Raw genomic sequence first — 27,879 nt, 5'->3', positions numbered from 1 at the left:
GGAGAGAGTAAGGGGATATGGAATCAGCCTGAGATGTTAAACATAACTATGTGTCTGCTGACACACAGAATGACTAACATCTATGTGCTTGGAAAGCAGAGAGCTGCAAACTCCAGTGTTCACACCGACTAGCCAATGTGTGAAGCAGCCTGTGTGGAAGGATACTAGGGAGTGGTGGGGACTGTGGCAAACTGGTGACTATATGCCTCACCTAAAGATGGCACTTGCTGCTCAGCTCCAAACATGCTATGCCAGAATGCTGGTCCAGAGTCACCAGACCTTCCGATTTTGGGGGAGTGAAATCAAAAATCCAGATTTTTATTTTTATTTATTTTTTTGCCACGCTGCACAGTATGTGGGATCTTAGTTCCCCAACCATGGTTCGAACCTGTGCCTCCTGCAATGGAAGCATGGAATCTTAACCACTGGACGGCCAAGGAAGTCCCTAGATTTTTAAAATACAGGATCTCCCACATTTTAAAGTGTTGATATTATTTTCAATTTTTTTTAAAAAACAAAGTTAGGACCAAAACAAATAAATTTGAAATCTGTATCTGGCCCATGTCCAGACTCTATACCCTCTGACATAAAGCCATGGAAATGAGACTGTGTGTTTTAGTAGAAAGAACCAGGTGGGAGTTTTGGGACCCAAGTTCCAGGTCTTGCTCTGGCACTGAGTTGCTTGTGACTTCGGCCTCTCTGTGTGACCCTTTCCCTCTTAGGGCTTCAGTTTCCTCCTCTTCAAGAGAAGATGATCTTTAAGAGCACTTCTTGTTCATACGCATTAAGATGGCTATTATCAAAAACCAAAACCCAGCAAGTGTTGATGAGGATGGGGATAAACTGGAACTTTTGTGCACTGTTAAAATTACCCATCATATGGTAATATGATCCAGCAATTCTACTTCTGGGTATATACCCAAAAGAATTGAAAGCAGGGTCTCAAAGAGATATTTGGACACTCAGGTGCGTAGCAGCATTATTCACAAGAGCAAAAGGTGGAAGCAACCCAAATGTCCATCAACAGATGAATGGATAAACAAGTTGTGGTTTATACATACAATGGAATATTATTCCGCCTTAAAAAGGAATGAAATTTTGATACATGGCTACAACATGGATGAACCTTGAAGACATTATGCTAAGTGAAATAAGTCAGATGTGAAAGGACAAATATTGTAAGATTACACCTAGATGAGGTACCTAGAGTAGTCAAATTCATAGAGACATAAAGGAGAACAGTAGCTCCTAGGGGCTGGGGGATGGGGGAATGAAGAGTTATGGGTACAGAGTTTCTGTTTGGGATAATGGCAAGTTCTGGAGATGGCTGGTGGTGCCTCTTGCACAACAATATGAAGGTACTTAATGCCTCTGCACTGTAAATTTAAAAATGGTTAAAATGGTAAATTTGATGTTATGTACATTTTACCATGATAAAAAAAAAAAAGCACTTCTTGTTTCAACAAGTGGTGGATCCTCCCAATGTATGTATCAAAACGTTTTGAATAATTTGGCCCTGAATGTCACAGGATGGTCACTGGGAAGCCACCACCATAGAAGGGGAACAAAGGGAGTTTCAGTGGGAACTGCTGTATTTCATTTCTTTAAAAGAAATATGACACAAATAGAGCAAAATGTGAACACATTAATCCTGGGTGGCTAGTCCATGGGTGTTTGGTGTTCTGTGCTTTTCTGAATGTTCGAAATACTTTGCAATAAATGTTTTGTAAAAACAATGACACTGCCGCAGTCAGGGTGAACTTTGTCCATCCTTAGTTTTTACCTCTATTCTGATGGAAGATTGGGAGCTAGTTGCTTGAAAAACAAGTTGGCTTTGCCATTACAGTTCATTTCTGCTGCGTCAAATCCTTTTTGCCTTTTTTTAAAAATAAATTTTATTTATTTATTTTTGGTTGCATTGGGTCTTCGTTGCTGCATGTGGGTTTTCTCTAGTTGCGGTGACAGGGGCTACTCTTCATTGCAGCGCGCGGGCCTCTCACTGCGGTGGCTTCTCTTGTTGCAGAGCACGGGCTCTAGGCATGCGGGCTTCAGTAGTTGTGGTGCACGGGCTCAGTAGTTGTGGCTCGTGGGCTCTAGAGCGCAGGCTCAGCAGCTGTGGCACACGGGCTTAGTTGCTCCGCGGCATGTGGGATCTTCCTGGACCAGGGCTCGAAACCGTGTCCCCTGCATTGGCAGGTAGGTTCACAACCACTGCACCACCAGGAAAGTCCCTCAAATCCTTTTTGGATGCAGGTGGGGTTCCATTATTAGTTTTGTGTTTCATGAGGGTGCTGTGGAGCAACAACAATTATTAAACACAGAAAATGTGCAAACTCGGCCCTGCTGGAAGGCAACACAGCCAATGCACAGACTACCAAGGTATGCACAGTCGAGCCGCAGCTCTCCACGTCCATGCCACCCAAACTACTCGAACTCTCTTGAGTCTCAGTTTTTTCACCTATAAAATGGGGGCAATACAGTATGTAACTTAGAGGGCCCAGCAAAAACACTGAGGATGCGGAATGGCTTTGGAAATTCTAAAGTTCTTTACGCTGCTTAAAAGCTGGAATGATCATTTCCAGGCATAAGATGCAGCATCAAGGCTGTCAGTGGCTTAGAGTATCTATCTATGAGTAAGTGTGTGCATGAGAGCTGTATATAATTAACGGCAGAAAAAATATTTTATAGGCGGTCAGAAACAAACAAAACCAAAACACCCTAGAGGTCACCTTATTCTGCCCCTAATTTCACAAATGAGGAAACTGAGGTGTGACTCCCAGGCCAGTGCTCTCTGAATGGTCCCAGGCTGGCTCTGCTGGATCCTGCCAGATGTGGACAGTTCCTAAGGCTTATGAGCCAGAACAGGTCAGAACAGATGGTTGGTGACATTAGGCACTCAGTGACCATAATTTCAGCACAAAGAAGTCTGCTCAGCTTGAGCATTTATTCTAATGGACTTTTTTAGGGAAAGCAAATGGAAAGAAACAGTAATAAATGATGTTTTAAAATAACCAATGCATGTTAAAGAAATAATGCAATTGACTACCTCACAAGGAAAAAAATCCACACTCTCACGTGTGGCTAGAAGGATCATTCATTGCACTGGTTAAAGATTATTAAGTAAGTTAGAAAAAAGACACCTCTTTTTTTTTTTTTTTTTCATTCTGGTACTGCAAGGTATCTCCTGTTTTACAGGGCCAATATCTTTTATCAGCTTGCTAAAAACCACATTTCAGCAAACTGAATCCTATTTTTTATTCACCTCTACTATAAAAGCAGAAATATGTTCTTCCTGGAAAGGAGTGACACTTAATTCTCAAGAAAATAAAATACATTCACACATACACACACACTCAAGTATAGCCAGAGTCCCACTGGGGCCTAATCTGCACATGGGGCCCAGGGAGGCAGCCATCAGGAGTCTGATTTACTGAAAGGCCCTGGCCATCCTGGGAGGAAGGGGGAGAGATGGGTGCTGATGGGCAGGGAAGGGGCAGAGAAGGTTGCCCCATCACCTAGAAGGGAGGGCCAGGGCTGCCAATGGAGTGAGGAAGACCATGAGTGGGGCCCTGGGTGCTGCTAGAAGGGAGATTAGGAAGGGTTGAGTCCTTAAAAGCTGGGTCCTCAGGGCCAGCTCACAGGGCTGAGATTGCCTAAGGGAAGAACTCTCCCTGCTTCTAGAGCAATGAATCCCAGCCCCAGCCATCGGAGTAAATCTGAAAGGAGCACAACTCACTCGGCACCAGGGAGAACCAGTGGGTCAGAGCTCTAGGAATAAATAATCGAAAATAGGCTTGGAGGCAACAACTGTTGATTTTTCTCCCCCAAGAACTGGTATGGACCGTGGATGCGAAGTCACACCAGAAAGCGTGTCCCTAAAGCAGTGGTTCTCAAAGTGTGGCCCCTGGACCAGTAACACCAGCATCACCTGAGGGAACTTGTTAGAAATGCAAATTCTCGGGCCCACCTCAGACCTACTGGGTCAGACACTCTGGGGTGGGGTCCAGCAAGCTGTGTTTTAGTCAGCCCTCCAAGTGATTCTGATATATGTTCAAGTTTGAGGACCACTGTCCTAAAGAAGGCAGGACAAGTTTTAAGCAAACCATTGATAATGGTATGAAAAAATGCTTTCTATGGCTTGGATATTTTCTGCTTGATTAGGAGACCGCAATGTGTTGACCTGAGTAAGGCAATTACCGAAAGGGTGAGCAGGACCGGGATTCCCATTTAAAAAGGCATCACATCTAGAACGTGGAGTGGACAATCACCCTCTGGTCTGCCCACCTCAGAGCACACCTGGAGTGCTGGGCTCAGTTCTGGTGCATTTATCAGGGATTGTGACAAAGTGGCTCAGGCTCAGGGGAGAGAGGTGTGGCTATGACAGGGACCAAGAACCCTTTAGAAGACCATGGACATGGTGGCGGGGGTGTTGGGAGTATAAAGGTCACAAGGGGTGACACCAATGACTCCTCAGGAGTGGTGAGGAGTGACACCAATTGGTGACACCAATTCCCAGTGCAGCCTTGGGAATCAAAGATCCAAATCCAAGAATTTTAACACTTAAGACTCCAAGCTCTAGGGAAGTCCAATGTCTTGAAAGAAGTCAAGAGCCAGGCAGAATCAGTGGCTTTGGGGGAAAGCTCAGAGCTGGGAGGACCGTCCTGCTCAGGCTGAGAGGCAGAAAATGCTGTCAGGTCAGATCAGCTGTCTAAACTGCGGGCCCAGTGGGTCTATACATGACTTTCCCTCCCAGCTGGTTCACGGGCTATAAGAGAAGGGGTGACTGACAGGGACTTGACACTCCAATGAAGGCATCACAATGGCCTCGCTCCTCCAACTGAGTGCACAGCCCCCATCCACAGGCTCGGCATTGGGGATACACAGCTGGTCCTGCGAGATGTAGGGGGAGCAGCGGACAGGCTGGAGAAGGAAAAGGGGATCAGAGGAAAAGACACGAAGCTAATGGAATTAGGCAAAGAGTATAGGTGAACAGACTATTCGGGAGAATTTTCTGGCTTAGCATAACTGAGTCCATGTGACCCATTTTAAGCATAATGTGGGTCCACCCTGTTCTACCAGGGAGGCTTGTCACCACCTCTGAGCAGGTCACAGTGCCACTCCACCTGCAGGCCTCCTCCCTACTCTGAAGGCTGCACCTCTCCACTCACACACCCCAGCTGCCCAGATGATTCTCCCTCTCCGAAAATCACCCAGTGATTGGGCTTATGAAATAACAGCATTATGTGTCCCACCCTGAATAGCTGCCATGTGGGTCAGGCTGTTCTTTCCACCCATGCTGTCCCTGCTTCGGGGTCCGAGGACCACATCTGCATGCCCTGCCAGGCTCCTGTCCCCCTGCAACTTTCTGCTGCCCACAGGTACGGCCAATTAACTCCCTGCCCCTACAGCCAATTAACTCTCTCCCTGAGGTGAGATCCCCCACCTCAGCCTTGGAACTTCCCTTTCTCCAGCAAGGTAATGTAAGGAGCCTGAGGTCAGGAGGCCAGGGGTTTCAGCCCCCTGCCAGCCTGGCAAAGGGCCTTCTTAGACCTCAGGCTTTCAATCAGGGCTCCTGCTTCATTCCTGGGGCTGGAATTCTGTCTCTTGTCCAGTCACTCCCTGGCCTCTGGGCTTGAGTCCATTTTTGAACAGCTACCTAGTGCCTGGTCATTCCAGAATGGGGCCCTGTTTGTTCTTCCCAGTCTCTCTCATTCATTCATTCATTTATTCATTCATAATATTGACATCTCTTCTGTTCCAGGCACCATGTGAAATAATACTAGGGTTCTGATGGAGAGCAAATCCATTCTTGGGTCTCTATCTAGAGGGGGTGAGAGACATTAATCAGATAATTACCCTGGTATCTACAAGACAAGGTGCTCAAGTTCAGGGGCATGCTTCCAGGAGAGGCTAACATAGAGAAGTCAGATCTAGGCCAGAAGGTAGGGCAGAGAGAAGCATTCCAGGCTGAGGAGCAACACATTGCAAAGGTCCTACAGTGGGAGAGAGCTGGTAGGAAAACTAGAAGAGCTGCGCTGGTCCGAAGCACAGCATGGGCAGGGGCTGGGGGAAAGCTGTTGGAATGAAATGAGAAAGAAGAGGTGGACAGGGGAAGACCATGAGAGCCCCATAATTCACAGGAAAGATTCTGGTCTTGAGCCTAAGAACAGTGGGAAGCCTTCACAAGGTTCCAGGGAGAGGGTTGCATGATTAGAACTGTGTTTTAAAACCAAGACTCAGGCTGCTATGGGACCAATGAGGGCAGGTGCATGAGGGAACAGGAAGGCCATTGAGGCAGCTACAGAACCAACCACACGAGAGATTCTGGAGGCTGGATGAGGAGATGGTGGTGGAGGTGACATGAACTGACCCACTTGGGGGTATATTTGGGGCAACTAATAATCTGTATTAGTCATCTATTGCTGTGTAACAAGTTATCCCACAACTTAGTGGCTTAAAACAAGAAACAGTTATTATCTCACACAGTTTCCATGGACCAGGACTGTGGGAATGACTTAGCTGGGTGCTATGGCCAGGGTCTTTCATGAGGTATTTTCAAGATGTTGACTGCAGCTGCATGGCAGGATCATCTGGGAGTCTTTAAAAACTACTGATGCCCTGGCTGCATCCTAAACCAATTACAGTCCCTAAGATAGGACCCAGGCATCAGCACTTTTAGAGGTCTCCAGGTGATTCCAACATGTAGCTAAAGTTGAGAAACACAAATGAAGGGGTAAAAGCCACAGAACTGCCAGGCTCACAGCTAGGTTGCCAGCCTCCTAAAAGCCCCCGAAGTCACCTACTCCTACCTTCTCCAGGTTCTGGGCACCATCTTCCTTTACAGCTGGGACTTCTCTCCTACCCCAATCAACAGTTATGTCTCATCTTTAATCCCCAGATCCTTCTACTCCTGGCCCCCAGCACCACGAGCAGATCCTGACTATGTCAGAAGGGAGAATGGTGAGAAGGAAAGCAAGGAGAAGGGAATGACGGAGAGACAGACAGTAAGAAAAGGAGGAGCAGAGGATTATTACAGCTGTAAGTTCTCACATTCTGACCACACGTCCCAGGTGGGGAAGGCTCTGATGGAGCAAGTGAAATGCAAAGTGGAGGCGAGGCTGCGGGGACTATCAGAGACCCCAGGACACTTGGCTTCTGTGGCCAGTAGTTCCCCAGACACCTTCCCTAAGGAGGCCACTGCGCCAGCTGAGGGATCATCCAGAAAGGCGGAGATCCAGGTAAACGTGGGGAGAACCAGGTCTGCACCATATGCACTTTACAACTCTTCGAAAATTCTAATTAGGTTACGAAATGAACTTGAGAGCAAAGCGAATTCCCAGCTCTCCTATGGAAGCCAAGGTAACCTACTTTGTCATTCAAATACACTTACTATATATAGCCCTAGATTGTGCTGAAATGTCACTCCTCTTACCTGACTAAAGAGTATAATTATAGATTTACTTCTATTCATTCATGAAATGTGTCTTCACTTGATTAAACGGTTCATTCAAGGAAAATCCATTAAAATATGGAACATGCTAAAATGTGGCTCATTAGAGGCAGAGGGCACTGCTGTAGTTAAGATGCTAATTAGGATAAACAGGCATTTAAAACACTCAAATCTTTGAATAATTCAGGTCACTTTTACTGGGGCTGGAGCTCCCCAGGAACCACCATTAATTTAAGCTAATTAAAAAATTAGCCTGGAGAAGAGTAGACCAAGGCAGGAAGTGATGGCCGACTTCAAACACTGAAGGGCTGTCATGTGGAATGGAGGGCACCTGGTTCTGGGCACCCCTGTGTTGGAGGTGGGGCCAATAGGTAGATGGGTCAGGAAAGCAGATTTTGGCTTAAAGCCAAAATGAACTTTCTAGTGATGGGGTAGGCAAATTTGGTAGTGAGCTCCCTGTCATCAGAGGTGTGCAAGTAGAAGCTGGTCGGGATGCTGGAGAGGGGATTTTTCTTCCACCGCCAGTGTTTGTGGTTCTAGGAGACTAAGTTTCAAAATCCCATTTGCCCCCACTCTTTGCCTTTTTGAATTTTAGAGTTGCTAAAGCAGTCCTCTGCAGCTCTGAAGTTTTTCAAAGATATGAGGCATGCAGTTTGAGTCCCAGAGAAACATATCCATGTGGTTATATTTCTACCTTTCTAAACCTGATGAGCACTCGTTGAAAAAATTGTTCCTTTTGGAAAATGGAGCCATCTAATTTTCAGATTTCTACAAATAATTTTAACCTCTAGTTGGAGTTGAGTATAACTGAAACTTTTAAAAAAGGGTAAATACATAAGTGAACATGTATTAGATCTACTGCTCATATGTGATACTTGCACAGGCACCGTGATATTTGCATGTTCACACTGCAGAGCCAGTGGGTTAGGTGGTGACCGCCAAAAAGGTATGTCCAAGTCCTAACCATCAGAACCTATGGATGTGACCTTATTTAGAAAAAGGGTCTTTGTAGATGTAATTAATTTAAGGATCATCCTGGATTACCTGGATGGGCCCTAAATCCAATGATAAGTGTCCTTATAAGAGAAAGGCAGAGGGAGATTTGGGACGCAGAGGCATAAGGGAGAAGGCAACGTGAAGACAGAGGCAGAGACAGGAGTGATGTGGCTACAAGCCAAGGAACACCTGGACCCACCAGAAGCTGGAAGAGGTAAGGAAGGATTCTCTCCTTAGAGCCTTTCAGAGAGAGCATGGCCTCGCTGATACCTTGATTTCAGAACCCTGGCCTCCAGAACTGTAAGAGAATGAATTTCTGTTGCTTTCAGCCACAGTTTGTGGTGCCTTGTTACAGCAGCCCCAGGAAACTAACACATCTGGGGCCTCCTGAGACCTGTCAATTTGTTGGTTCAAACCACATTCCCATGGTTAAGCCCAGGCTTACTGTCCTGTTTACACCCTCACATCACAGGCTGAGTTTTCCCGAAGGGAATCCGGTTTCCCTCTACTCAATGGCCACTTGTCTGTCCCAAAGAAAAATGGTTTTTCTCACTTCCCCAGAGCTACCAAGAGCAGAAAAACAAGTGTGTGTTGGGGGAGAGGGGGGTTGGGGCGGGGTGGTTCCTTGTTGGGCAGTGGTTAAGAATCCGCCTGCCAATGCAGGGGACACGGGTTCGAGCCCTGGTCCAGGAAGATCCCACATGCCGTGGAGCAACTAAGCCCGCGAGCCACAACTACTGAGCCCATGTGCCACAACTACTGAAGCCCACACGCCTAGAGCCCCTGCTCTGCAACAAGAGAAGCCACCGCAATGAGAAGCCCACACACTGCAGTGAAGAGTAGCCCCCGCTTGCTGCAACTAGAGAAAGCCCGCGTGCAACAATGAAGACCCAATGCAGCCAAAAATAAATTAAAAAAAACAAGTAGGGGACCATGAGTGGCAGTGTCATGAGACATGGCCCTGTGGGGGGCCACCAGCCTCATGAGCCTCAGTGGAGGGCTCAGGAGTCCAGGTTGCTGAGTTTGTGCTGGTTCGCAGAGCTGACCACAAGCACCAGGGCTGTCACATCCCCTCCTTAACTAACGTGGCAGTCCTGCAAAGGGGAGGGCTTTGTTTTAGTTCCAGGGTCCAGCATCGTGCCTGGCATGCAGTAGGTGCTCAAAGCTATGAGATGAATGAGAGAAAGAGCGAATGCACACCGCGTCCATCTAGGCTATCATGTAGATATTCTGAGCCCGGGAGTTTATCCTATGCCTTGAGACGGTCTTGCAGGGATGAGGCAAATGCACAGGGGCTGGACCACATGCCTCTGCCTGAAGACACAGCCGGCTGACATGGGGACCAGTCCTGGGCATGGTGCTGTGGTGCTCTCCTGGGGGGACCCGTGGGGCCTGAGGGCAGATAGCGTTCCCTGGGACTGTTTCCGTCCAGCCATTACTTAGGCACAGGGCTGTGGGGACCTGTGACCTGAGCTCTGCCCAGATACTCACATCAAGCCCTTACAACAGCTCCCACCTGCTGGTAGGTGTACGATGAGCCATGGTGGCTGGAAACAGAGATCCCAACAGGCAGAGCTGGCCTGAGCAACAGGCCCCCACACCCAGGACCCACCCAAGACAGCTGCCTCCTCCTTTGCAGCCCTCACCGCCATCACTCTATATGGCAGTCCTTCAAAGGGAGGGGGGGGGAATCCCATGGGCCACAGTCCCCTCCTCCCTTGCCCACCATTTGCTGCTCAGGGGCCCATCTTCCAGAGCTACATGCTATGGGGCAGGTACACACCCTGGATCCAATTGCATGGGGTAGGACAGATGACTCAGTGGAACTAGGGTTCTCTGGCTCTCAAATCCCTGTTCCCATCAGCCAGCCTTTCACAATTTTAGAAATTCCGAAGAATCTTAAATGTGATGAACAGGATAATCTACACCCCCCTCCACCCCACCCCGCCACCCTGCAAGATGTCCACCTCCTTATCCCTGGAATGCACTACCTTACGTGGCAAAGGGGACTTTGCAGATGAGTTTAAGTGAAGGATCTTGAGATAAGGAAACCATCCTGGATTATCTAGGAGTGCCCAAGGTGACCAGAGGCGTTTTTATAAGGGAAAGAGGGAGGCAGGAGAGTCAGAGCCCAAGAAAGAATGATGACAGAGATTTGTTTGAAGAAACCACACTGCTGGCTTTGAAGATGGAGGACAGGGCCGAGAGCCAAGAAAAGCAGGCGGTTTCTAGAAGCTGGAAAAGGCAAGGAAACAGATTCTCCCATAGTCTCCAGAAGGAACCAGTCCTGCTGACACCTTGATTTTGGCTCAGAGAGACAGATTCTAAACTTCTGAGCTCTAGTACCATAAGATAACAAATGTGCTATTTTAAGCCACAAAGTTTGTGACGATTTGTTCCAACAGAATAGAAAACTCACATAATAAGCTTTGGCCTTGAGATCCTGCACATCCTCAAACACCCACTCACACAGAAAACTTTCCCTCCTTCCCAAGCTAGTGGTGACCCCCCCCCCTCTAAATTCCACAGTCCTGTGCTCAAGGCCACTCTCCTTGGCTAAAACAGAGACTGTCCTGAGAGTCTACATATCCTCCATCTGAGACCCCGGAGCCCAGCACAGGGCTGCCTGAGGAAAGGGGACCAGGCCCAGGCCCTCTGCTTGGATAATGCACAACACCCTACTTTGGACTCCCCAGCCAGCAGTCTTCCGTCTGCTGGCAGTTCCAAGGAGCTCACCACTCTGTGGGGGGTCAGTGAAATCAGGCCACACTGAGTTGTTGGGGAATGAAATTAGCCTTCAGAACGTTGTTGCTTTCCTGTGACAAAGTGCCTATGGCTTTAATTGCAGCAGACTCCTGAGACCAAACCAATATTTACAGAAAGATTTGGATATTAATAAAACAGGAATATTATCCAGTTAAGATGATGAACACATACCTCTACAGGAAATCAATAAGATGCAAAATGTGCCTCTGACACCAAAACAGAGGAGGGATATTAGAGAACTCACACCTGTGAGCACTAAAGAATGCAGAATGCAAAATCCTTCTCCTGTTTCCTGAGCCCCATCCCTGCTCCCTGTCACTCAAGGTATGGGGGGACGGGAGGGAACCAGGTGGACAGGAAGCCCAGGTCTGTGGGACACCCCACCTGTACATCCCAAGGAGCTGTCACTGAGTCTAGGGGAACAGCGTGGCATCTGGGCCTCAGGGGAAGGGTCAGGACCAGAGGGGGAAGCAAGCCAAGGATGCAAGGGCCTCCCCCACACTGGAGTGAGCTCTGCACCACTGCAGGTGTGTAAGCAGAGGTGGGGTTGCTATGGAAGGGATTCAGGCATCAGATGGAGGGGCAGAAGAGACTGACGGATCCCCGAGGAAGGTCTGGGATTCTCAAGCCTGTACCCCAGTTAGGAGGGACATTTGCTGAGGGCAGCCCAGGAGGCACATGTTCACCCCTGCAGGAACAGGACCATTTCAGGCAGCTCCATAAGCTGGATAAGCAACTGGATCCAAGCGTCCACCCTCTCACTTCATGGTAGAGCTTAAAGGACTCCTCTCAGAGACCCTGGGGCGTCACTGCCTTTTTTATGTGCAGCTTTCTCTGCAGTTCTATATTCCAAAGTAGGCTCTTTGTCCTCCACTCCAGTGTTCTGCCTGGACATCCTACCTACCGCCCAGCATTTGAAGCCCTCCTTCTTTGCCTACCCGAACTCCCTTCTTCCTCCAGGACTGCAGATTTGGGGTGTAGGTGGGGGGAGGAAGTGAAGACATAGGTGCAAACAGCCCCCCAGAGCCTGCCTCTCTTCCCTCCACTCTTCCTCGGCCCTTCCTCCCACCCCTCACTCAAAGCCTTCAGGGAGCAAGCAGGCTGTAGGGGGCATGGCAGGATCACCCTGGAGTGAATTTCATCCTCTCACTATTACATTTATAATGTATAAACAACAAGGTCCTAATGTATAGCACAGGGAACTATATTCAATGTCCTGGGATAAACTATAATAGAAAAGAATATTAAAAAAAGAATGTAAAAAAAACCCAAACAGATGAGGGTCCTGAAAGGTTAAGTGACTTACCCAAGGCCTTACAATTAGTAAGCCAGAGGGCTGAGATTCAAACTTGTGGTTCTCTGCCTCCGGAATCCAGAAGGGTTGGGTGGAGGGAGAAGAGAGGAGGGCCTGGGGGGCAGCACTGATCCCACAGTGCTGGGACCCACAGTGACAGGACCCAAGAAGGGCTTGGTTACTTGAGTGTCTCCCCCAAGACTGGGAGACCTGGAGGGTTGAAACTATGTTGGGGCCTCTTCATGTGCCCATGTGGGACATAAATCAAGCAACCAGAATATTCGGGAGAGAGAAGAGGGCAGAGCTGGGCACATCCAGGGAGTGGTGCCTCAAGATCAGAAGGCGAAAACGATGAGACGGGCAGATGCCCAAGATGCACTTCAGCTCTGGCCCCAAGGTCACTGCAAAGGGAGCCTTGTGTCCAGTGGGCAGAGTTGGCACTGCCACCCTCAGGCCCACTCCCCACCCCTCTGAGAGAGGGGTCGAACTCAGAACGGGCCCGGCTGCTACACCAACCCACCAGCCCTCATTGGACAGAGGGGGAAACTGAGGTCCTGGGAGGGGTAGGGACTTGCCCAAATCACACAGCTGTCTAGGGACAGAGCTGGATTCAAACACATTTTCCTGCCTCCCAAATGTTGCCCAAAGCCGTGTCTTTAACAGCAGCAACAGAACAGTAACCCTGCAAAAGGCCACCAGCTGCAGCCCTCCAGGACCCCTTCCCAAATCCCTACAAGAGAGGAGCTGCTTGAGGGCACTGCCCAGCCCCGTTCCTTGGTGTCCAGCACCCAGCACAGGGCCTGGCACAGAGCAGCTGCTTCACAGACCCTGCACATCAACCACAGTGGCTCCCAAGCCTGCTGTGCCTGGCATCTCCCTGGGAGCTTTGCAGAAATACAGATTCCTGGGTTGCACCCAAGAGACCGATTCTGACTCTGGTATGAGAGGAGGGGGAGGGAGGCCAGGAATCTGTGTTTGTATAGAGCACCCTGGGGTCTTGGTTACACAGCCAGATTGGGGACCAGTGATGCCCTTTTAGCTGCCCTGGTCTGACCGGCCCTTTAGTCTAAACTCCCTTATTCCCAAGGGCCCTGTGATGGATACTAAGGTGCACGCCTGGAAACTTCCATTCTCCCAGCTGCCGGAAGTGGTGGCGGCTGACAACTCACAGCTGTGTGTCTCCCTGGGATTTGCCCTTGACTAAAGGGGGCAACCTTGTCCAAGGTCACACCCCCTCCCCAGAGCAGCCCATGCCCAATCACCAGCCCAGCCTCTTGCCTTGATCTGGGACATCTCTGAAGGGCCAGCCCAGCTCCAGAGCTCCCACAGCCTTGGCTGAGGCCTCTGAACTTCTTCTTCCACCTCACTCCCTGCTGTGAGCATTCCCCAATAAACCTCCCGCAAGTCTCAGCACAGCTTTCTGGAGAGCCTGACCTAGGCCAGGCTCACCCATGTGCGCCTTGGCTCAGCCCAAACCAGTGGTTTGCCCCTCTGTCCTTAGATGAAGACACCTCCTGTGCTGAGATCTCATGGGCAGCTGCTTGCTTTGGGGTTCTTCTGTGTAGGACCTCATATCAGCTCAGACAAGTTGCATCCTTTTGACTCAAAGACTTTAAACTTGTCCAAGTAATTTCTAAACTTCACTGAAACTCTGAGAAAAGGGGGGAAGTGATACAATTACCCATATTCCCAATACACTAACCCAACTAGTATAATTTCTTGTGTTGGCTGCCATCACCCACGTCCTCCAGCCTTCCCTCTGCTACTGTACTTCTGGAATTTGACTTTTATGTATGGTATCACTTGAGCTCTCTTGTCCTGTGACTTCCAGGTAGGCTTGGAGGCCCTGGCAGGCGTCAGAGGGCTAATGGGAGGTCCTGGCAAGGTTCAGAGGGTAGGAAGAGAAAGGGCTCAGGGTATTTTTCCCCACCTGCTCCCTGGCTTAGTTACAGCCATTGTCAAGCAGCCTCTCCTCCCAGCTCCAGCAACACTGCTCCCTCCCCTTGTCCTCCAGGGCACATGGGTCCTGACTCCCACTGTTGCTAGTCCTCAGTGCTGCATTTGCCATGGGTGACCCCCCTGGTCCTGTCCAAAGTACTTCCTCACTATTTAAGCCCCATTGCAAATAGCCTCTCCCACATGAAGTCCTTCTGGATTTTCCAATGAGCTGTGCTCACCGCTCTGAATGCCTGCATTCTCTGCTCCTCCCTCCCAGGCCCACACTTTCTTGGCCCTGTTCTGGAGGAACTGGGAAGTTCCTCAGGTCATCCACACCCCCACAAGAGCACATAGCATGATGTGTCCTTGGCCTTAGTGAGGCAGCTAGGGGAGAAGGCCACGGTCTCAGGGACTGATGGAGAGGAGCTAAGCTGTCAACAGCTCCTCCAAGGTCAGGAAAGACAGTCTGTCCTTGCCCTGGCCTGGAGCCCGAGGAGCCAGCCCCAGCCTGGAGAGGTGCTGAGTATGTGTCCTGGGAGGGAGCTGGCGGGTCTGGTGAGCCGACCGTGTACAGGGGTGGACACTGCATCCAAGTGCTGAGCAGGCCAACAGCCTGGGAGTGGGGCTTGAAGCTGTGCTTAGCTAAGCAGTTTTTATAATGTACCTTCCTAGGGCAGTATCCAGATTCCGGGGAACAGGTATCCACTCTGCACAGGGGAATTTTCCAAAGGGGACCAGAATCCGGACGTACTGTGGTTATGGTTATTGTCATGGCTATTAACCTATCCAGCTGCCCCTGGGCTGAGAGTTCCTATAGGGTGTGAGGCCCTGTCTGAGTCCCTGATAGATTCCAGCATAATGGTCTGGCTCAGTCACCACTGGCTGAATGAATGAATGAGGCCAACAGCACACTCCATTCATCTGCCTGTGGTGAGCATCACTTATGCCTGCTGCCCAGTGTTCTGAGAAGAAGGCTTAGGAAGCATCTGTGCTTCATTTGTGCTGTAGGGTATTAGAGAAGTTGAAGGTTCTTAGGCAGAAATATCAGAATGCTCTAGAAAGGAAGCCACAGAGCAAAAGTGGAAAAGGCTGCACATCTGTGATAAGTGAGAAAGGTAACAATGACAGCTCATGTTTACTGAGTGCCCATCACACGCAGAGTCCCTCATACATGTCATCTCACTCCTCCTGACCACTGGAATAAGCCCAAAAGGTAAAATTATGATCAGTTTATGGGCAAGTAAAATGAGACTCAGAGATGTTCAGTCAGTTGCCCAAGGTCACACAGCTGGGAAGTAATAAGCCTCTGATTTAACTTCAGTCTCTCTCTTTCTACAGCCCTGTTGTAAACTATGGTCAGCAAATATTTTCTGGAAAGGGCCAGATAATACATATTTTAGGCTTTGCAGGCCATACAATCTCTGTCACAACTACCCAACTCTGCCTTAACATTGCATGAGCAAATGAATGGTCATGGCTGTGTTCCAATAAACCTTTATTTACAAAGCAGGGGGCTGGATTTGGCCCACTGGCCCACAGTGGCAGACCCCAGCTCTGAATTCACAACAGAGAGCCTGTGGTTCTTTTTTCCCCTCTAGGAAGGCAGTGGGAGAGAGGAAAGAGTACAAACAGAAATCAGGCGGTTGCAGACTAGAATGCTGGCTCTGCCCCACGCTGGGCCACGTCGGGCCAGCAAGGGAACACTTAAGGTTGTTACAAAGGTTAAAATAAGCTGATACATGCTGTGTCTACCATGGCTGAGGTTCAGTCAATGGCAGCGTTTAGTATCAAGGTGATACTGAGGTTGGGGGAAGGGAGGGAAGGGCTGCTGGTGCCACTGGAACTAAACCCTGATGGGTGCATCTTCTCACAAAGGCTTCTCACTTTGGACTTTCTGCAGGAGAATGTTATTCTGCACCCCACGAAACCCCAAAGGGAATTCACAGCCACCCATGGTGGGAGGAATCTTTGTACTGTCCCCGGAAGGAGCAGTTGTGTAGTGCTTGGTGACTCCCCGACAAGGGTAGGCAGGCAGCTGTTCCCAGACTTGATATGGCAAATTGTGTGATGTGCTGTCTTCCTGGGGCGGCCAGCCAAGCAGTGATGGGGGCCTCTGTCACCCCCTCCCCCACTGCCTGCTGCCCACGCCTGCTGATTCATGCGGGAGGGCCTGGGTGTGCCAAAAAGAATCCAAAATGGCTCTAGTGCAACACAAGGCTTTGGAAGAAGACTGAGGACTTGGGGGCAGGAGGACAGTTCCTTCCCTGTTTCTTTTTGAAGGTCATAACTTTGGCACAGAAAGGAGGATGTGGGGAAAATCCATCAATATTGCTGGAGTCCAGGCTATGGCTTATGATGCCAGATGGTGAGCCCCTGGAAGGGGATGGCACTCACTGCTCCAAGACTGGCAACACCATGTTTGCTGGGAGAATTCATCCATCTGATCATGAGGATGCTAAACTGAAATTTGAGAGGGAGAGGAAAAGTGTCCAGGAAAAATATAAAACCAGATATGATGAGGGCCAGTATATATAAGGAATTTTAAAAGGGGGCCACAGAAAAGGAAATGCTCAGGAACTGTCATGTATCTGTATTCCAAAGTATAAAGTATGGGTAACAGTGTTAACTATGAAACTTTTGGGAAAGATGGTAAAGCTGAGCACAGATGTCCAACTCCCACCTAAGCTACCTCCTTCTGAAAGTGACAGAAAGGACCAAGGGAGTATAAAAATAGGGGAGATCTGCTTCAGCATTGGAAAATAGGAAAGAGTGCCATCAATACGCCACCAACTTTGAGGAATTTCTGCTGGGTACAGTGCCAGTGGGACCAGATTGAAGGCTGACTCACAGCTCTCCTTCCTGGGAAAGCAGCATGGTGCTGCAAGGAGGGCGGACGTGCACACAGGACCCACCTCACAGCCTTTGCTGGCGAGTGAATGAGTGCTGGAGCCACAGGACCAGTACAGAGCCCACCATGGGGAGCCTACCTCTCACGGTGCAGCCCAAGAGCCTTCAGGAGCGGCTGGGCCATTAGATCCAAGGACAAACAACGCTTACCCAAGCCTGGTTCTCCCATGATAGGCCTGGATGTCTCCCAGACACAGAGGGCAGGAGAACAAGGAAGAGACCAGGAGCGATAGGACATATCGGGAACAGCTGTGCACAAAGTAGAGAAGAAATGCCCACAGCACAAAATGACTCCCAACCCCTCAGGCTGCTTGTCCCTGGCTGGTAATGTGAACTTTCATCACCCAGTCTTCCAGATTAATATGCGAGGTGAAAAATCTCATACCATCCAGAAAAAGCAATGAGGGGGCCCCAGGAGAAGTAAGTGAATACCAGGTCAGGGAAGACCTATAATGCACGTGTAACCTAAGAAAATCTTCTGAAACATAAAGGAGACAAACAAGGAACGCACACAGAGGAAGAACATCACCTCTAAAAAGATTCACTATAAGAACCGGAAGTAAAATGTATTGTCTGTTTTGTACTTCAAGAAAGGTAAAGAAAACCTGGCCTCTAAGATGTAAGGAATGGAATATGCAATAGAAGAGATTGAAACTAAAAGAAAGCTGGTAGAGCTAAGATGATAGTGACAGGAAATGAATAATATTATGATAATTTTGAGAGGCATTAGAAGCAGTAAAGGACAGAATTTAATTGTAGAAAACCAATGGATGTTGTGGAATACAATGGTGAGATGTTTTCTCAGAACATACAGAACAAGGATTAAGATAAAAATGACCAGAGAGAGAATAATAACATGGAGAATAAACGACAGAGACACACTCATAAATTACTGATACTTCTAAAAAAAATACCAGAACAAAAGAGTCTAATATAATTAAAGATATATTACAAGAAAAATTCTGTAATCTAAACATTGATTCTTCAAATAAAAAACAGTAATCATATTTTAAACAAAATAGACAAACATCTGACATGAGCCATATTTTCTTTTTTAATTCCAAAGATTAAGAAAGAAATCCACAAGCATCCAGCAGAGGAAAAAAAAAGACATCTACAAAGAGATCAAATCAGATTGTATCAGACTTCATTACAACATTGATGTAATGTCTAAAGAGGTTTGAGGAAGAATATTATGATCATAGAAATTTATACTTCATAGGAGAAGCAACAGAGAGAGACTGCAGTCTATGTAACAGCATGGTAGATAGAAAAACCATATACCCTTGCTGAAAAATATTACCGAAAGATGTATGCATGCCACAGAGAGATAAATCAAAAGACACAACTCATGAAAGATATGTCAATAGAAATTGAAGCCATATAAATATGGATCTGAATCTTAAAAATCATAGTTATTATAATATCGTTTTAAAATAAAATCAGTATTTCAAATAAGAATTGAAAAAGAATATCCACAATGTAAAGAACAAGGTCAAGATAGAGAACAGACTTATAGCTGCTAAGGGGGAGGGGGTGGGGGAGGGTTGGATTGGGAGTTTGGGAACAGCAGATGCAAACTACTACATATAGAATGGATAAACAACAAGGTCCTATTGTATAGCACAGGGAACTATATTAATATCCTGTAATAAACCATAATGGAAAAAATATGAAAAAGAAAATATGTATATATATAACCGAATCATTTGGTGTACACCAGAAACTATCACAACACTGTAAATCAACTATACTTCAATAAAAAAAGAATAAAGTCAAATAAAAACTCAAATTATAACAATTCAAAATTAGAGGCAGTGAGGGATGGCCAGTAAATAAACGTGCTAATTTCTGTAGTTAACAATAGATATTGCAATTTTATATTGGTACTTAGAGAAGTAGATGCCTAACATTTTAAACTGAAAATGCAATTATAGAATAGTCTTATTATAATGAGGATGCTATATTATTTAGCTGAAAGTATAGGACTTGGCTAAAGCTGTAATCAAAGGCAAATTTATTGGCTTAAATACATTTGATAGCAACTAAAAAAAGAGTAAAAAATATATATGCAAATCAAGTAGTTAGAAAAAGAATGGCAAAACAAACATAAATGAAGAAGGATGGTATTAATAAAGATAAAAGCAGAAAAAAATAAATTAGAAAGTAGGCAAATAGAAGCAAAGCCAATAAAAAGCCAAGTGCTGGTTCTTCGGCTTAAAAAAAAAGATAATGGGATGTTTCACAGAAAATTTAACTTGTGTTTTTGCTATATGTTCTTAAGTAAAGGAAATGTCTGGAAAACTTGTTTATCTCTGGGAGGGGGATAATCTTTAAAGGGGAAGCAAGTGGACCCCCAGAAGCAACAAAGGTGTCTGCTTTAAAGCGTATGAGCAGCAAAATGGAATAGGACCATTTAGGGGTAGGTTTCTAAAAGAAACCCTCTCTGATTCTTGGGGGGTATGGATATCAGAGAAGAAAAAGCCAACAGAGGTTCTGGATCCATGGGAGGAAAATGACCAAATCACTTCTGACAAAATGTTCTTGCATCCTGGGAGTGGCTCCAAAAGGAACTTAGTGAGGAGCTTGAGGATGCCTGGAAGTGTGTCTCGGGACCTCTATCAGTGGAGGTAACCAGTCCAACCAGTGTCAACAGCATCCCTAAGAGGCTTCAGAATGCAGGCTCCCCCAGCTGGGTGAGAGGTTGTTGGCTATTTTGGAAGAGGCTGACGCTTAGAGAGAGAGATCCTGAGCCCAGTAAATCTGGCAGGTGGAGTGCTTGATCCAGGTTTAATTTAATTTGAAAAAAATAACAAATATGACCATTTTTTGCATACTGAATTTAAGATGCTGATACCAGTTCCATCAGTAAAGAAGCAAACTAGCTGGCTTAATCAAGGAAAAAAGTGGGGAAACATCTGTAATGAGAGAGCATATAACAAAAGATAAAAAAATTTTTTTAATTGTATTGAAATATATACTAATAAATTTGCAAATCTTAAGCAAGTTCTAAAATCCACATAAGAAATATAAATCTAAAGTGATCAAGAAGCATGGAAGAAGCCAAAAAGATAACTTGTATCCAGGGTGGGATGGGGGACGCAAAATCCTGGATGGTTTCATAGACTCATTGTTTGATATTCAAAGAGCAGCTAATCTGTATATTCTATAAACTGTTCCAGAGCACCTAAAAAGACGTACAGCTTTCTGATTCATGTTGTAAAACTAGAATAACTCTGACAACTAAACCCGACTAGTTTAATCAAAGTAAAATATAACTATTAGCACATGTGTTTAGAGAAAAAAACTAGATAATTAAACTGATTAAAGAATAATGCAGCATAACAAAGAAAGGTCTATTTTAGGAATGCTCATATGGTTTAATGTAAATGTGAATTCCAGATCCATTTATCCAACTGCCTAGTCAACCTCTCCATCTGGATATCCAATAAGCATATCTAAACTGTTGATTTCCTTCTCTAAAAGTTGCTCCTTTGCATCCTTCCTCAAGTTACTAAGTAGTAACTTATTCCTTCCAGTTGCTCAGATCAAAAACTTTGGCCCCATCCTTGATGACTCATTCTTTTTTTTTTTGATATATATATATTTTTTTACATCTTTATTGGAGTATAATTGCTTTACAATGGTGTGTTAGTTTCTGCTTTATAACAAAGTGAATCAGTTATACATATACATATGTTCCCATATCTTTTCCCTCTTGTGTCTCCCTCCCTCCCACCCTCCCTATCCCACCCCTCCAGGCGGTCACAAAGCACCTAGCTGATCTCCCTGTGCTATGCGGCTGCTTCCCACTGGCTAGCTACCTTACGTTTGGTAGTGTATATATGTCCATGCCTCTCTCTCGCTTTGTCACAGCTTACCCTTCCCCCTCCCCATATCCTCAAGTCCATTCTCTATTCTTTTTCACATTGCACATACATTCCATCAAGAAATCTACTTTGTCAGCTCTACTGTAAAAAAATATCCAGAATCCAGCTGGTTTTCATTATCTAGTCCAAGTTACCACCTTCCACTCCGCAGCTAGGGTGATCCTTTTAAAATGTAAGTCAGATCATACCCTTCTTTTAAAAAAGCTCTCAAGTAGTCCAGAAATAAATCCATACCACTATGGCCAATTGATTTTCAACAAGGATGCCAAGACAATTTAATGCAGAAATAACAGTCTCTTCAACAAACTGTGCTAGGACAACTGGATAGCTTTTCATACAAAAGACACTTACCTCACACCGTATACAAAAATCAACTGAAAATGCAAAAAGACCTAAATGTAAGAGCTTAAACTATAAAGCTCTTTTGAGGAAACACAGGTTTAAGTCTTCACGACCTTGGATTGGACAATGGTTTCTTAAATACAACACCAAAAGCACAAACAACAACAACAACCAAAAAAACCAAACCGATAAAATGGACTTCACCAAATTAAAGGCTTTTGTGCAAAGACACCATTAAGAAAGTACAAAGACAACCTACAGAATGGGAGAAAATATTTGCAAACCATATATCTGATAAAGGTCTAGTATCCAGAATATACAAAGAACTCAACACTGAATAGCTAAAAGACAAATAACCCAATTAAAAACTGGACAAAGGATTTGAATAGACATTTCTCCAAAGAAGATACATAAATATGCCAGACACAAATACCACATATTTTATGGTCCTTTTTTTCCTAGTTTTTTTTTCCTAGTTTTGAGATATAATTGACATATCACATGGTATAAATTTAAGGTATACAATATAATAATTTGATATATGTATATATTGCAAGATGATTACCACAGTAAGTTTAGTTAATATCCCTCATGTCACACAGTTAATTTTTTTTTTCTTGTGATGAGAACTTTTAAGATCTACTCTCCTTAGTAACTTTCAAATATACAAAACAGTATTGTTAACTACAGCCACCATGCTGTATATTACATCCCCGGAACCATTTATTTTATAACTGGAAGTTTATACCTTTTGACGCTTTCACCCATTTCCCCTACCTCCCATCCCTATGGTGCCATTTATATAAAAAGTCTATCATAGGCAAACCCGTAGATATAGAAAGTAGATCTGTGGTTGTCAGGGGCTGGAGGGAAGGGGAAATGAGTGACTGCTAATGGAAATAAGATTTCTTTTTTGGAGTGACAAAAATGTCCTGGAATTAGATAGTAGTTATGGTTGCACATCATTGTGTACATACCAAACTATTTACTTGTAAAATATAAAATGGATAAAATGGTTGATTTTATGTTATGTGAATGGCTTCTCAATAAAAACAAAACCCAAAATACTCTCCAGTAGCTTCTCAACTGACTCAAAGTATAAGCCAAAGTCCTCACTAATGTCTTGTAAGGGCCAGAAATCCCCCCAAACCCCACAAAAAACTGCTCCACTTCCCCCTCACCCATTCTGTTCCAGCCGTAATAGCCTCCCTGATGTGGTTCCAGCACCACCAGACTCACTCCCATATCAGGACCTCTGCACATGCTGTTCTCTTTGTCTGGAACCCTGTTCAACCAGATATCCTATGACTTGCCCCTCACTGCCTGCAAGCATATACTCAAATATCACCTTATCTTTGAAGCTGTCCTTGACCTCACCCCACCCCCCATGGCATATCCTACTCCCCTTACCCTACACTTCACTTTTCTCCCTAGCACTTACCATTATCTGATATATTATACATTTATTTGCTTAATTGTTTTTTTTTTTTTTATCATGTGTGTCCCCCTCTAGAATGCAAGCTCTTTGAGTGCAGGGACTTTGTTTCATTCACCGATGTGTTCACAGGGCCTAAAACAGTGCCCGACGTGTGCTAGGTACTAAATGAAGAGGTGTTAAATGAATGATGCATTTATAGAATGAACACGAGGAAACTGTCACACTAATAGAGCAAAGAAAAAACCACATAACTTTTGATATAGATTCTAAAAAGACATCTGATTTTTCATCATGCATATCTGGTTCAAACACCTAATAAATAAAAATAGAACGTCCCTTAACATGATGAGGAATAGCTGTTCTTCTAACAGACATCATACCTTACAAACAGCATTCTCATTAAAGCAAGAACATGACAAGAATATTCACTATTATCACTATTTTAAAATATAACTCTATGGGACTTCCCTGGTGGCACAGTGGTTAAGAATCTGCCTGCCAATGCAGGGGAGAAGGGTTCGAGCCCTGGTCTGGGAAGATCCCACGTGTCGCGGAGCAACTAAGCCCATGCACCACAACTACGGAGCCTGTGCTCTAGAGCCTGCGAGCCGAAACTACTGAGCCTCCACACAACTAGTGAAACCTGCGCGCCTAGAGCCCGTGCTCCACAACAAGAGAAGCCACCGCGACGAAAAGCCTGTGCACAGCCTGCGCACCACAATGAAGAGAAGCCCCTGCTCGCCGCAACTAGAGAAAGCCCGCGCACAGCAACAAAGACCCAATGCAGCCAAAAATAAATAAATAAATTATATATATATATATGTATATATATAAAACTAGGATTTTTAGTAAATGAGGCAATAATAATAACAGTAATAATAGCTAATATATCGGGTGCTCTTTTGGGCATTGTTCTAAGACCTAAGTGCTTTATATATATTAATTAATTTATTTTTTATTTTTTTTTTTTTGCGGTATGCGGGCCTCTCACTGTTGTGGCCTCTCCCGTTGCAAAGCACAGACTCCGGATGCGCAGGCTCAGCAGCCATGGCTCACGGGCCCAGCCACTCCACGGCATGTGGGATCTTCCCAGACCGGGGCACGAACCCGTGTCCCCTGCATCGGCAGGTGGACTCTCAACCACTAGGCCACCAGGGAAGCCCTATTAATTTATTTTAATACTCACAACATCTGAGGTAATATGAGTACGTTCCCATTATCAGGGATATGGAAAAATTAAATGATTTACCCAAGGTCGCCTAGCTGGTAAGTAGCTGAGTTAGAACTGGAATCCAGGAAGTTTTTCTGTTCTAACCACTCTGCAGTACCTCCTCAATGAAAAATTATGAAGATAAAGATGGTGTAACTGTGGAAAACAGAAAGCAAATTTGTTCTTGCTCCAGATGGTATTGTTGTCTATCTAGAAAACTCAAGGGAATTAAGAGAGGAAAAACTACCAGAAGTAATAAAAATTCAACATGGCCAGTCAAAAAATGTAAATACACTGATCAGTAGCTTTCCTATATTCTAGCAATAACCACTTAAAAAATGTCAAGGAAATTAGATGCCATTCCCAAAAGTAATAATAAATGTAGAATACTTGAAAATAAACCTAACATAAAATGGAAAGGATCGACATGAAGAAAATGACAAAGTTTTACTAAGGACCGAAGATATTTTGAATGGAGAGATGTTTGTTCATGAATGGATAGACTCAGTATTATAAAGATGTCAAATGTCCCCTAAATTAATTCTGGAGTTACTGAAATTCAAATAAAAACACCAGTGGCATTTTTGGAACCTTACAAAAATTAATGGGTGAACATAGAGACAATTGTGAAAAAAGAAGGCAGGACTGCACATAAAATTATATTAGAAAGAAGGAATATTCAAAACATTGGGATGCCAATTTCAGAATAGATAGTTAGATCAATGGAATAAAACTTTTAAAACGCAGAAACAGTCTAATATAACAGCCATTAGCCACATGTGGTTCCTCTGCATTTGAAATGATGTTGAAATGATAATGTTTTGGGTATATTGCATTAAATAAAATGTATTATTAAAATTAATTTTCCCTATCTCTTTTTTCTTTTTAAAATGTGGCTACTAGAAAATTTAAAATCACATTTGTGGCTTATATTATATTTCTATTACACAGAACTGGAAAGTATATATTTAAAAAAGCAGTATGTTATTTTCTAAAGATAAAATTTAGCATAGGCATTTTAAATGGGTCAGGAAAAGATGCATTCATTAAATGCCAGAAGAATTACTGAATGATTATGAGGACAGAAGAAAGAAAGGTATGATATCTCAGGCCACATGCTGAAATTCTGGTTAAATTAAAAAATGAAGTAATAAAAGTACTAGAAGAAAATGTAGGTGAATTTACAGAAATTCTGGGGATGGGAAGAGAATGCCAAGTTAAACTTAAAAGTGAAAAAAAAATGGTCTTCTTATACTTGACTATATTAGATACTAAATTTTTCAATATTATCAAATAACATAAAAAACAAAATTGAATGTCACATGAAACATGGGGAGATATTTGCAATAACTGTGACAAAGAGCAGATAGCCTTACTTTATAAAGAGCTCTTATAAATCAGTAAGAAAAACTCCACCAGGAACATGTGCCAATAACATGAACAGCCAATTTATGAAAGGAGAAACAGAAATGAGAACGATTCCTAGTAAAAAAGAAATTTAATTTTAGTAGTAATCAAAGAAATGCAAATTAAAATAGCAATTGCCAAGGATCAAAAAAGAATAATACACAGTGCTGGCAATGAGTACTCGCATATACTGCTAAGAAACTCTAAATTGGTATGATCTTTCTGGAGGACATTTTGGCAACATGTACAAAAGGTTCCAAAATGTGCACACATTATTTCTAGGAATTTATCCTCGAAATATAATCAGAGATGTTCACACAAATACACAAGTATGGACTTACTGCATTGTTGTTTGTAATCAGGAAAAATTTGCAACTATCTCCATATTTAGTTTTCAACAGCTATTGGAAAAAAACAGCAACAGAGAATACCTCCTGTACCATCCCAGATCCCTCAAAATGTCAAAGATTAAAAACAAAACAAAAATCTCTAACAGTTCTGGAAAATGATTAAGAAGACCATCAATGGACAGACTACCTGCAGAACTATACTGGAAGACAGAAAGGAAGGGAACAGATCACAGGGATAAAGAAGACTGGAGAAAAGCAGCCCCAAACACATCAGGCTGTGGCCAAGGCAGGGACAATTCATGGGGTCACCAGGCCCACAGTCGAGAGGCCATTATGAGTCACGATGGTGGAGAATAGCTGCTGGCCAGGGAAAACATTCCCATTGGGTTGCTAAATTAAAGAAGCCGTTTCTATAGTAAGAGCATGTATTCATTTATGCAAGTTCACTCATATGTATTGAAAAACTGTAAAGACATATGCCTATAGATGTTAAGGTTGACCTTTCACTGGGTAGTTATGGCCAATTTTTAATTTTCCTTTTTGTTCTTCTGTGTTTTCCAAGTTTTCTGCATGGAGTATATATCAATATTATGGTTAGAAAACAATAATGAGTATTTTAAAACAAAGAAGCAAAAAATAATAACAAAGAGAACTTAAACTTTTTATGTAAGAAATGAACTACAATCTTATTATTTTTCTTCTGAATTCCTGCAGTAACCTTCTGGCTGGTTTCCCAGACTCTAGTCTGCTCGTCCCAATCAGCCTTCAAGATTGCTACCATCTCTCACCGCCAATTTGAAACCCTCTGTGGCTCCCTATTTCCTACTGCTGACAGATGAAGTCCAAACATGGAGGCATGTGGGGCCTTCACCATTCCTTCCCCCAACCCATTCTCCCCTTCTCGCCCTACACACCGAACTGTCCAGCCCTAACTACTTACAATTTCCTGAAGGTTCCACATACCTTCCAACTCTACTCCTTTGCTCACATAGCCCTGGCATTACCCAAGCCTGGCAGATGGGCCTTGGGGAGAAACCGCAGCCAGAATTACCAGAATAGCTCTGGGGACCCACACATGACAAGATGCGCCGCCTTGTTAGCCAAGGCTGAAACAAAGTCCCCTGGGACACCTTGGTAGGAGCAGGTGTGGAGGGACAGTGCTGGGCTCTGAGACTTGGGATCTGGGAAGCTCATAAGACTTAAATGCAGAATCCCACAGCGAAATCTCCAGGGGACTGTGAGGAGCTCTGCTTGAGACATGGGTTGCTTGGACCAGATACCTACCTCCCTGCTCCTGTGGTGAGTGTTGGACAGGATGGATGGGGGATACTGGCCCAGGCCCACGGCCTCCTTCTCTCCACAAGGGGAGGTACAAACCTGGGTTCACACCTATACCTGCCACCGCTTGGTGAAGCCTTGGCAAAGTGACTTAATCCTTCCTGAGTGAGTCTGTTCTTCCAAATGGAGACGGACCATGCTGGGCGACTGAATGTCATCGCCTGCACACGGTAGGTGCGCCATAAATGGCAGTAGATGATGTCATAATTACATTTTCCTACCCAGCAGTCCCGGTGCAACAGCTGCTTCATGGGGATCACCTTGTGCTCTGGGAACCTGGCCCAGGGACTGTGCAGGAGGCCCCAGGAAGTGTCCGTGGTGAGGGCTTTGAGGTGGATGGCCAGGACCCCCCCCCCAGAGGCCTCCAGGATCTCCTTCTGGGCCCTCACTCACCCCTGTGTTCTGGGGTCCACGCAGCCTGGGTGGAGATATATCTGATGTTACAGCCCTGGTGAGCAGTGAGTGTGGCACTCACCCAGGCCCTGCATGAGCCCTGGAGCTAGCACCATAGATCCCAGCCAAGCATCCCATCCTCTCTGAGCAGGGTCGAGGG

At 45.2% G+C, this 27,879-nt stretch overlaps 1 protein-coding gene across 1 annotated transcript in view; it reads right to left on the bottom strand.

Annotated features, from left to right (window-relative positions):
- GABBR2 (gamma-aminobutyric acid type B receptor subunit 2) overlaps window positions 1-27,879 on the bottom strand; it is a gene marked incomplete at both ends in the record, with an annotated part of 365,749 nt that overhangs the window by 188,067 nt on the left and 149,803 nt on the right. The gene's annotated exons all lie outside the window — the stretch shown is intronic.

Source organism: Grampus griseus (assembly GCF_964374135.1).
Source record: "Grampus griseus genome assembly, chromosome: 6".
Classification (NCBI taxonomy): Eukaryota; Metazoa; Chordata; class Mammalia; order Artiodactyla; family Delphinidae; genus Grampus; species Grampus griseus.
This window is presented reverse-complemented; position numbering and strand designations above follow the sequence as displayed.